Source organism: Arvicanthis niloticus, chromosome 1 (genome assembly GCF_011762505.2).
Source record: "Arvicanthis niloticus isolate mArvNil1 chromosome 1, mArvNil1.pat.X, whole genome shotgun sequence".
NCBI lineage: Eukaryota > Metazoa > Chordata > Mammalia > Rodentia > Muridae > Arvicanthis > Arvicanthis niloticus.
The window spans coordinates 161,079,800-161,090,100 of record NC_047658.1 but is presented as its reverse complement, the minus strand read 5'-3'; the positions used below and the strand labels follow the sequence as shown (position 1 = coordinate 161,090,100).

General features: G+C 45.6%; 1 protein-coding gene across 2 annotated transcripts in view; it reads left to right on the top strand.

The window, feature by feature from the left end:
• Positions 1-8,699: 8,699 nt before the first annotated feature.
• Positions 8,700-10,301, top strand: part of Gpam (glycerol-3-phosphate acyltransferase, mitochondrial) — a 59,881-nt gene continuing 58,279 nt past the window's right edge. Inside the window, exon 1 of one of the 2 annotated variants that reach the window (XM_076924542.1) lies at positions 8,700-8,842. The gene's annotated coding sequence lies outside the window, so the exon portion shown is untranslated. The remainder of the gene's footprint in view (positions 8,843-10,301) is intronic. The other variant, XM_076924530.1, reaches the window with a different exon arrangement.

Genomic DNA, 10,301 nt, shown 5'->3' with positions numbered 1-10,301 from the left:
AGCCATTGCTCCACGGGTCTTCAAAACAGAATGTTTGAGCCCAGCAAGATGATCCTACATGATGGTAAGCCCAGGCAGGACCCAGGAGCCAGAGGCAGGAGGATTGTTGTGAGTTTGAGTCCACCTAGTGCTACATAGTGAGACCCTGTCTAAAAAACAAAAGACAAACCCAAAGAGAGGATTCAAGGTTCTTGCAGAAGAATTTATTTAATTTGATCTAATTAGGGAAAGAAGTTCACACCAAATATTTAAAAGGAAAAATGGAAAGTTAAGAGAATTAGTTTTACGAGCAAGAAAGGGCATGGTAGATATCTGTGATGGGTGAAGTTCAGGTGCATCAAGCAGCCAATCTGCAGCAGTTTGGAGCTTCTGAGAGGCAGATACCAAAGAGAAGCTGCCATTTCTCGTCCACTGTGGGAGCTGCTTATGCAGTGACAAGGTGGAATAAACAGAAGATGTACATAGATCACAGAGCAGGGGAGAGGCCAGTGAGCAGAGAGAGAGGAAGGACAGGCCAAGCAGGAGCAGTCCCAGACCACAGTGCAATATGGTGTCTGCAAGAGTAGTATGTGTGCGTGTGTGCGCGTGTGCATGTGCGTGTGCGTGTGCGTGTGTGTGTGTGTGTGTGTGTGTGTGTGTGTACATGCACATGAGTGGCAGGGAAGGGCTGACTCTTTTCAGCCACTGAACAGGATCAGCCTGAGCAGAATGCCATAGTGGACCCAAAGGGGCAGTGCCAGGAGGCTGTCAGTCATCTGTGCTCCTGTAGCAGGTGGTCTGAAGAGGGATCAGAGTGAGGGCCTCTTGTGACTTCTGTGGCATCCAGCATTTATTGCCTGTACATCCTAGCCCAGGCTCTGTGCTAGGACTACAGACTACAGAAATACGAACGCCATGGTTCCAATCTCCAGGGAGCTTGTGCTCTAGCTGGGAATGCCAAGCATGCACACCATGCAGGCAAAGAAGTGACAGAGACACCAATAAAGAAGCATGGTGATGCTTTGGTCAGATGGCTGGAGCAAGGTGTTCTAGGGATTAAAAGAAGGTACCCCGAGAGAAAAGCTTACAATATTCTTATTTGGCATTAGGCCAGGCATGTGTATGGGGTGTTCTGCGTCATTTAAAGCTTTCCGGCGCCCTTTGGATCTCATTGAGTACCTCTTAAGCACCATTCTGAGTGCCAAGTTAAATGATTTTTTTTTGTTGTTTTTTTGTTCAGCATCTGACTATCAACAAGCTCAGAGTATTGAAGAAGCTATGGTTCTAATGAGTCACTCAGAGAAATCTACAGAACTGCGTGTGGCTTCTCGTGGGACTCCTTCCCTCCCCTCCCACTGCAACCCAGATGGAGTTTAGGGCCTTGATCAGGTTCTGCTTGAAGCTCTTCTTTTGGCTTTTCTAGATTATGAGGTAGACCTTCATAAGTTGCCCAAGCTGGCCTTGAACTCTCTCTGTAGCCCAGGTTAGCTTTAAACTTTCAGTCCTCCAGAGAAGCTAGTATTATAGGCAACTTCCAAGAGGCTTGGCTTCCTGGGGGAACTCTTAACAACTAAAATGCAGCTAGGCACAAATAGTGGGTAAGCCATTCATTTAGTAACTGTGGATTTACCAAGCTCTCTTGCACATGATGAGGTAGTATGTAGGGATGGAGTCTTTTGTTCTCATGAATTATGAAAGAATAAAAATAATGCATATAAAAATATATAAAGAGAATAATATATCCTGCTGGGACCCATCACTCACATCAACAACACATATCTTCTATGATAGATTTTGTTCCAGTTTTGGTTTCACGCACATCTCCCTGTTAGTATTTTTGTGATAATTCCCAGAAACCCCCTTATATCAATGATGAATATTATGTTATGGATTTCTGAAAGATTAAGATGCTCTTTTCCTTTTAAAAGACATCCATGATATTCCTGTGTCATGGTTTACCCTCTTGGACCTCACACTGTCATCTATGCTATAGAGGTTTTAGCTGTAGCTTACATAAAGTTCCTAGGCTTCTCCAGTCCTCCACTGAGTGTGATGCACACAAGAAGCTGTAAAGCAGGATGGCCACAAATCAGAACTCTGAAGAAAGATCAATGTGAATCTCAGGCAGGAGGAACTAGACTGCCATTGAGGTGCTCCGTTCTGGAATGTATGATTCGCTGGGACCCTCTTTTCAGAAACAAAATTGATTAATGTCATTCTCTGTGTTCTTTACAGAATGTCCATGACACACTCAAATGCTTTATCTTAATATCCAGGGTCCTTTGAGACCAAGAGTCCATGGTTCTCCCCTGTTAGTGTGTTTTAGAACATATGCATGGTCTTGTAATCTCAGCACATGAGAAGCATTGTCAAAACGATCTTGGATTCAAAAGCATCTCAGCTATGTAATTGTGTCCACAGAGATGAAGATATTCCAAAGAGATGCTTGTCTATCTGTCCCCCAGACTACTGAAACAGTAGACCCCACCCCCAGAATAGAATTTCTCGGGACTCTTCTGTTGGGAGAAGGAGAAGGTTGGAGCTTGTTCCAGGTATGTATAGCTAAGCTGTTCTGCTCAGTGTGAGGACCGCCACCATCAGCACTTCTCTTGCAAAGAGATTTCAGGTTGTTAGAGCCATGTGAAGTGTCCTGCTGGACAAGGTCTCTCCCTTATCTGACACTGCACCTTTCTCTGAAGGAAACAGAACATACCTGGCTAAAGATACGCACATGTGCACACACACAGGAGAGAGAGAGAGAGAGAGAGAGAGAGAGAGAGAGAGAGAGAGAGAGAGAGAGAGAGAGAGAAGAGAGAGGCAGAGAGACAGACAGAGAGAGATATGCACAGAGAGGTGTTCTCATAAGAATGAGTGTCTGTAGATCTAGGTGCTCACATTATATATTAACATACAAATCATTATTTGTATTTTGATGGTTCTACAAATCATTGAAAGAGGGATGGAAATGAGTGGCAGTTTGTAAGAGAGACAGAAAAATGAACTAAGATCTCTTGTGGGGCCAAAGATCACCAGGGAAAGGTTTCAGCCACACAATCCTGAAAGCCCAAGTTTGATCCCCAGAATCCATGTAAAAAGCCAGATGTGGTGGAATTTATTTATAAGCACAGCACACCTGTGAGGTAGGAGTCAAGACAGGAGAATCACCCAGAAGCTTGGGAGCCAGCCAGCCTGGAATATATGGCACAGGGGGGACACTGACTCAGACAAGATTTTGAAGTTGAAAACCAACTCCCCAAAGGTTTTGACCTCTGACCTCCACATGTGTGCCATGGCTAGTGCATGAGCAAGCCCCCCCCCCCCCAGAGAGAGAGAAGTAGGAGAAAGGGAGGGAGGGAAGGAGGGAGGGAGAGAGAGAGAAGAGAGAAAGAGAGAGAGAGAGAGAGAGTTTAAAAAGAACCCCTGTGGGTGGGATAGACATGATGTCATAGGTTTGAGTCACGTGACCTTTCATTCACGCTTTGGCTGTCTACATAGGTATTATGTTTAAGCAAGTTAACAGACCTCTCAGTCCTGCTTTCTCAGTCTCTGAAATGGTAATGAATTCCTGAGTACCCTCATAGAGATTTTATGGATTAAAACATAACTAGGAAGTAGTGGTTTAGGACCTGACCCACAGTAAGTACCAAGAGCTATTGTCTGTCTACCCCTGGCCTGTGCTGGCCCCGTTCTGATCATAGTGTTCACTACTGCCTCATGCTCCAAATTTGATTTTCGAAAAGACTACAGAGATAACTCAGAAAAGCAGGGTCTGGGAGTAGCCTGAACCACAGCCAGAGAGCTTATCTAACTGATTTTCTTTCTGATAATGTATAGTCAGATGCCCTTGAATGCTGCAAGTCAAGAGCCTAAATAAATAAAAGGGATATCAAAGGAAGTTGGCCTGACCATGATGCAATAATCCAGGGTTAGGGATCTGTCAGCTGCATGGTGGCTCAAGACCTTTGGTCGTCACATGGGCCTGATACCTGTACTGTCACCCTTAGCCTCAGACAAAAAGCATTTGGTCCTGGAGTCTTGACTTCAGAAGTGTCACCTGTGTCCAGCCCCAGTCAACTGCTTTCCCCTGGTCAGCACAGCCTCATCTCTCCCCTTTGAGATCTTTCTCCTCCTACTGTTGGGGATCGCTGGTATGTGGATGTTGTTACTGGACAGGTGATGAGAGTCTGGGAGGACTCTCTTGCAGCTATGACACTTGCTGTCTTTTCTTGATTTTTTTTTGACATTTTTTCAATCTGACTTGTCTGTTAAACAAATAACTTTAAGGGTTAAGATACAACATTCTTGGTCACAGGCAAACCTGAAAACTGGCCAGTCTCCCAGTGTAACCTTCCTCACAGTCTCTCTGCTTTCTCTCCTGCTCTTTCCCCTGCACCTTCAGACTTTCATGTTACAGGATCTACTTCTGTACCTCATTGCTATGCAGGAGCTCACCCTCCTCCTGTCTCACTCTAACCTACAGAGATTCACATAAAGTCCCCATGTCTCCTACTTGAACAACCCAAACATTCAGGGAGGAGGCACTGCCCTTAGCCAGCTGCTGAGAAAAGGCAAGCCAGTCCAGCTGCATCCAGGAGTAAGGCACTCAACTGTCTTTGCGTTGCCAAAGGCCCACTGGCTCTGAGTATTAAGACAAGGCATTTCATCCCCACAGAATCAACCATTTGCTAACTCCTTCACTTTAAAAGTCTTCTTTGTTTTTTCTCACCTTGAGCTACGAATCCTAAAAGCCAAGGCTGATGCATGACAAGAATAAGAAGATGTTTGTGTGTGAGGAGCTGAGGCAGAAAAGATGTGGAACTTCTGGTTTTGATTCCTGGATGAGTAGCTTTTGGTAAATCACTCAACCTTTCTGGCTTTCTCTGACCACTTCCATGAAATGGCGACATGTCCCTTTGTCTTGCTATGGTAGACAGAGGGTGGAAGTGAACCTGTAACTGGGTTTTATGTGCCAAGGCTTAGCTATTGCTGTGCTATCGTATCTCTGCTAAGAGAAAATCTCCTCGGTGGCTGGTTCTCTCACCGGCTCCTCCTCCTTATTCCCCTCTCATTTTAAAGGTGAAATGTAGAGAACACTTGTCTATCCCACCATCATTATTTGTGGCAGCAAAACATTCCCTATTAGTAGGTAAGCCAATTGTTACGTATTTGTAGAAGGGAAACTTCCTCCAGTAACAGGGAAAGACATGGGTTTTGAAAGCAGAACACTAAGTGAAAGAAGCACTGCATGAAGTGACATGCTATGACATGGAGGGACATGCTATGACACAAAGGGGGGCATGCTATGACATGGAGGGACATGCTATGACACAAAGGGGGATATGCTATGACATGGAGGGACATGCTATGACATGAAGGGACATGCTATGACATGAAGGGACATGATATGACATGGAGGGACATGCTATGACACAAAGGGGGGCATGCTATGACATGGAGGGACATGCTATGACATGGAGGGACATGCTATGACACAAAGAGACATGCTATGACATGGAGGGACATGCTATGACACAAAGGGACATGCTACGACATGGAGGGACATGCTATGACACAAAGGGGGACATGCTATGACATGGAGGGACATGCTATGACACAAAGGGGGACATGCTATGACATGGAGGGACATGCTATGACACAAAGGGGGACATGCTATGACACAAAGGGACATGCTATGACATGGAGGGACATGCTATGACATGGAGGGACATATTTATGATGTGAAGAAATATATTTATGACATAAAGGGACATGTTATGACATGAAAGTGACATATTTATGACATGAAGGAACATTTATGACATTAAGGTGATATATTACAACAGCCTTTATAAAAATGTCTAGAAGAGGAGATCCCATAGAGAATCCAAGTTGATTAGGGTTGTGTGGAGAACGGCAGGGATTCTGCTGGGGGAGCTGGGAAAGAGGGTGGGGTTTGAAGGGAAGGGAGAGTTAATGAGGTGTTTTTCAAAAATTATCTTCTCCTCACTGAAGAACCCAGGGCGTGTTGTGTGCTGGGCGAACAACCTGATCCAGTGCTACACCCAGCCCTCCTTGCTATTCATTAGTTTTAATATTCTCATTTAGTCTTTGAAAAATTGATGCATTTATATTGTAGGAATTCTGATCCTATCTATAGAAACACCTCCTTCCACCAAGCTTTTCTTAACCATCTTTCAAAATAGTCTAAAGTTCATTCCATTGATGGCTATACAATTCCACGAATACAACAGAACTTTTTTTAAATAGACACTGTAATTGGGTGTAAGACATGGTCGATGAATTAATCTCAATGAGACATGAGGTATGTGAATGTGTATGTTTGTGTGTAGATGACTCAGTGGGTAAACTGCAAGCTGCACAAACATGAGGGTTCAGCTTACACAAGAAAGTCAAGTGTGTAAACATCTGTGATCCAGCAGTGTGAGGAGAAGGCAGACCCAGGCAGACCTGGGAGGTTCGCTGGCCATCCAGTCTAGCCTAGATAGTGAGCTCATTGCAGGTGGTAGAGGAAGATACTAGACTCTGAGATTGACCTTTGGCATCTACATACATGTGCCGCATCCTCCAAATGCACAAACATGCACATATCGCACACACACGTAACCACACACACACACCAACACATACACACTTGAGTTTGGTCTGAGGAGTAAGTAAAGTGTTTGTCAACCAAACTTGTGGACCTGAGTTTGATTCCCTGAAGGTACAAAATAAGCCAGATAAGATGGTAGTGTATGTTTGTAGTCATAGTGCTGGGAGCTGAAGACAGGCGGATCCCTGGGGCTCACAGGCCAGTCAGCTAGGCTGAATTAGCTAGTACAAGGTTAAAGTGAGAACTCTGCCTTAAAACAAAACAAGACCAGTTAAGAAAAAAAAAAAAAAAAAAAAAACCTAAGGTGAAGGTGAAAAATGACAGAGGAAGACACTTGAGACTGACCTCTGTCATTTATGTGCATGTGCACCCATACACACAATCCCACCCCAACATATATACACAACATACCCATACACATATACACACACTCCTACCCCCCATACACCCACACACATACACCCACACACGTATACAACATACCCATACACATATACACACACATACACACACTCACACCCATATACACATACATACACACACATACATGCACATACATACCCATATATATATATATATATATATATATACATGCGCACACACATGTACACACACACACATACCCACACACATGTATATACACACACATACACACACATATACACATACATACACACATACCCACACACATGTATATACACACATACACACACATACATGTACCCACACACATACCCACACACATGTATATACACACACACATATACACACACATACACACACACATACACTCACATACATACCCATATATATACACATGCACACACATGTACACACACATGACATAAATTTGATTTTTAGTTCGTCTCAGGGTTTACTTTTTGTAGGCAGTCCCCTGGACAATATGTGACTCTGCTCCACCGTCTGATCTTCCACGTGACTTCCCATCACCACTGTGTGATTCTTCGGTTTGTTCTCTTTAGACAAGCACACACCTTCACAATGAGCCTCAGCACTGGCCCTGACTTTGGCTCCCTTCCACTAAGGACCTCTTTAATGAACTCATGATGTGGCACGTGTCACCAGGGCAGGAAGCCACACCATTTTTGCCTCACTTTACTGCCTCCCGTGATGGCCATGAACACAGAAGACACGCTTGGTGAATGAATGGCTATTCACATGGCAAAATGGTCCTATTTAAGTTCTTCTCCGTGTTCAGCTGTAACATATCAGCGTCAGCTAAGGGTTTATGTTTCTTTGAGGTTGGGGGAAGTTCCCCTACATTTAGCTTTGGCAGTCAGGTTGCAGGGCTAGTACGGCGCAAGGGCCATTTTGCAGTTCCAGGCCAGCTGGGCCCCTAGCAACCATCTTCTTCCCCATAAATCTTTTATCTTAAAAGATCAGTGCTACCTTGGGAAAGAATTGTGGCTGGAAAGGCCAGGCAGATGGAGAGACCCCATCACTACAAACAGGAAAGTTAGCACCAAGAAGAGATGGTGTGAGAACCATCTCAGAGGACTGAGTTCAAGTCACCAAGGTGTCCCTGACCCCATCAGCATCACCAGCAGGGAGCTGCATACCCAGTGTCAAACATGCTTGCCCTCTGTTGACCTCTACATTGTTCAGCCTCACTGAAGTCTCTTTCTCGTCTCCCCAGAGGCAGTGAGAGAGAACTCTTGGCAAAGTAGACTCAGCCAGGCCACAAGCCTAGGTCTCCATGTGACCCCATGCTTAGCACGGCCACCTTCACAGAGAATAGGGCTATTGAGCTTAAAGCTTCGCCGCCCCCTCTCCCCACCCCCACCCCCATCCCCACCCCCACCCCCTGTAGAAAATCACCATCAGGAGAAGCCAAGAAGACACCCCACCCCCTCTCACCCCCATGCAGCATCATTAAATTATAACGAGCCCTAAAACTGGCTCCAGAAGCCTGGGTCTGCCTCTTCTCATGCTCCGAAGCTTACGATTGGCTGACCAAGCTCAGCCTAGCAGGCCTTATCTCTGGCTGGTTATTATTTGATGAAAGAGCCTTCCTCCTCCTCCTCCGCTGTTGCAAAACCATGTCCGTGGTGCTTCTCTAGGGTTACTGCCGCGCACCCGAAGGCCTCCAGCCTCCAGCCACACAAATAGGCCTCTGGAGGAGCTTCTAAATCACCCACGCCAGTGGCTGTTTTCTTCTGGAGCTGTCCTGGGACAGTTTTGCTAATCAACTGACTGGAAATAATTCCAGACACCACATCAAGGATACAGGTACTTGAGCAACTGGGACACGGGGACCAGTTCTCAGGGTATGATGGCTTTAGACACAGGAAAGACGCAAAGCAGAACCCAGGGCAGGTAGAGGAAGCCTCGAAGAAAGAGCTGAGAGTCGTGGCGACCCTCTCTTGGGAAGAAGTGGTTAGTGGCTTGGGTGATGTGCAGGGTGTCTGTAGCATAGCTATTGCGTGATATAGTTTGTTGCATGAGTTTGTTTGTACCCCGAGTCATTTTTCTTGATGTCTACACACTCCTTAGACATTTGTCATCCGTCACCAAGGCTCAAAGGAGACCCCAATGGCTTTTACTTGAAACACCACTAAATGTGATCTGCAGATGGGACGTGACCTTCAAATGTTCTGTTGACTGCTAAGAATCCAGATCTTTTCATCCACATTCAGGCAAAATAAAAGACCAGAGGAGAGGTGTTGGACTGAGTACTCTGTGTCCAAGTTAGTTTCCAAGTTTGCCTGTGCCCTGACTGTTCCTATGCCTTTGGATCCCAACACAGTGGTGATTTCTGAGCTAGAGTCTGGTAGGGTGTTCTATGATTGACAGCTTCTACAGATGAGAGCTGGGCTCCAGGGCAGATGAAAGGCCCTGATTGTTAGCTCAGACCTGGAGGCGCCTGAGGAAGAGAGGATACAGTGTTAAAACAAAGTCAGCCATTTTATTTTAGTGGTTGAACAGAAAAGTATTCTTCCATGCTACTTTGTGTTTTTTGTTTGTTTAAGACAGTCTTACTATGCATTCCCGACTGGCCTGGAACTCTTTATGTAGACCAGGTTGGCCTCGGACTCACAGAGATCCACTTGCCTCTGCCTCCCAAGTGCTGGGATTCAAAGCATGTGTCACTGTGTCCAGCTAATTTGGATGTCTTAAGTTCCCTCCTTTCCTATCCACACCATAGGTCAAGGAATAGGCACACAGACAGCCTTTCTCCATCACTCTGTTTATTCATAGGCGCACCTCTCCTGTTGTTGCAAGATTATCTCTACTTTGTTGTATGTGGTACAGTATGGCTTCATTGCCTGTGGTTCTACACAGAAGGAGGTCTCTCCTTGCTCTTACTCTGTGGGTTCCCCGGGAGCTTCTTTTGTGGGGCCCCATTGACCTTTCTGGGATCAAAAGTCATGGATCTGAGGAGCTCATCATAGTGAATCCTGCTCTTCTTCGTCTGTAAGGGGCATGGCGTGGGTGGAGGGCTCTGCAGGGCTGAGAGCTCCTTGCCTGACCTTTCTCTGCTGCTTGGGAAACATTTCCTCCCTTGCCGTGGCCTGGCTGGCCTCCTTCACATTCTTTCTTCTCTGTCTTGCTGAATGGATAGTACTCGAGCCCCATGACCATATAATGTGATGACCACATCACATTTAATACTGTCCACTTAAAGCATCCCCACTCTGCCTCTGATCCTGGCTTGGTCAAGTCAAAGGCTGAGGTAGGTTAATCTCTG